The following is a 2,319-nucleotide window of genomic DNA, read 5'->3' on the forward strand; positions in this document are numbered from 1 at the left end:
GCTGCTTCTCTGCTTTAGTTTGCATATTGTTTTGGGGGCAGACATTTTCTCACAGCACAGTTCTTTCTTTGTGACCTACTATGTGCTTCTACATCATCTTCACCATTATCATCACCACCGATTATTGGGTACTTAAAAATATATCAAAGATAATTTCATGATAAAAAAAAACCCCTCTGTGTATTTTTATACTCATCTTACATACAAAAGGAAAGGGACTTAGGATAATTCGTGCTTTTAAAACCACACAGGTCATAACTGGAAGAAATAAGATCCAAACTCATGTTTGAGATCAAACCTGTGACCTCCAAACAACTGAGCCACATAGGAGAGGGCTGTACATCTTTTTCCGTCTGACTTATTTAACTTAGCGAGACCTTTAGCCTTTCTGCCATACTGCCTCAACAAGGATGTTCAAATACTGTTGCTCTTCACACACACTTCTTTTATAAATTCATTCAATTAGCATGGCTATATTAAAATTGCTAGATTTGGGTAAAGTCTCTTGAGGGATAGAAATACTGCTTATTAAGTACCCTCAAGGATATCAGGCATAAGGAACAATGTGCCTTGATTTAACAGGCAGTAAGAAGAACAAATTAGCATTCATGGATTTATTCTTTGGCAAGTAATCAAGTGGTTTAATTTTATTCGATACTAAATTCCAAATGATTATTCCAGACATATCTTTAAAGGCAGGCATAGCAATGAAAAGAAGCCTTTTTTTTTCCTTTCCATTCATTTATTAATTCCTCACATAACAATATAATTGTCTTAGTATCTGCAAAAAGAATTTAAAATGTAAGTGGTGATGGAAAAGATCAAAATCTGTGTAGTCCCAGTATTGCTTTTCATAGAGGAATTGGACTAATCAGACAGATGTAAGGTAAATGGAGCAAAATAAAAATGATTAAACAACTTAACTCCCTAATAAAGAAGGGAATTACTGAGAAACCATCAACAGCTAACCAATTTTGCAACAAGCAATGGTGATAGGTAAAGGCTAGAAGCAGGTATTTTTATGGCTTGCAGATAAATTTTACCAAACTAAACACTACCTACAGAATATACTGATTCATTCCAGGTTACCATCTATGGTATATCTTTTAGATTCCATTCTATGAATGAAATATAATAAATATCTTTAAGATCAACCTTGAAAATTGAAACTGTTTAATTTACACAATTGAAACAAGTAGATGTTATTTTCATGGGTATATTCAGGTTTGTGGTTTCCCAGCATCCATCTTCTTTGGGGAAATGATGTCTTTCTAGCTTCATGCAGTGATAGTTGGACTGCAATTCAAGGTATATACGGCTCTCACCATGAAGTTGGAAAGGCCCTTGGAAGTATTTTTAACAAGTCCTTTTCCTTATAAACCCAGTATCACAAAGGAATGTATAATCAAACCCTCTCAAACTTGGGGACACTGAAACTCTTTTTAAATTAAATTTATTGGGGTGACATTGATTAAAAAGATAATATACATTTCAAATGTAAGATTCTATGGTACATCATCTCTATATTGCATTGTGTGCCCACCATCCAAAGTCAGATCTTCTTCTGACACCATATATTTGATCTCTTTTACCCTTGAATAGGCCCCACACCCTTCCTTCTGATAAACACCAAACTATTGTCTGTGTCTGAAATTCTGTTTGTCCATTTTTGATTGTTCTTCTTTGTTCACTTGTTGCTTTCAGTTTTATATTCCACATATGAGTGAAAGAAATCATATGGCAATTCACTTTTAATGTCTGACTTATTATTTATTTATTTATTTATTTATTTATCTAGACATTGTTTTGGTAGTATAGACATTTTAATGATGTTAATTTTTCCAGTCCGTGAACATGACATATATTTCCATTAGATTGTATCTTCCTCTGTTTTTCCTTTTTTTTATTTTTTTTGTTTAAAGTATTACAAATAGTAGTACATATGTCTCCTTTTACCCCCTTGACCTCCTCCCCTACCCCCAGCCTCTCCCACCTCCCCTCACATGCCCTCAGCCCCCTAGTGTGTGTGTCCATTGGTTATGCTTATATGCATGCATACAAGACTTTGGTTTACCTCTTACCCATCCCCCCAACACTCCCCAGCCTTCCCTCTGAGGTTTGACAGTCTGTTCAATGATTCTTTGTCTCTATATGTTCTCAAGACTGCCTGGCACTGGCACAAGAACTGACGTATAGGCCAGTGGAACAGAACAGAGAACCCAGAAATCAACCCAAGCCACTATGCTCAATTAATATCTGACAAAGGAGGCAAGAGCATACAATGGAATTAAGAGAGTCTCTTCAATAAATGGTGTTGGG

Source organism: Myotis davidii, unplaced genomic scaffold, assembly GCF_000327345.1.
Source record: "Myotis davidii unplaced genomic scaffold, ASM32734v1 scaffold105, whole genome shotgun sequence".
Classification (NCBI taxonomy): domain Eukaryota; kingdom Metazoa; phylum Chordata; class Mammalia; order Chiroptera; family Vespertilionidae; genus Myotis; species Myotis davidii.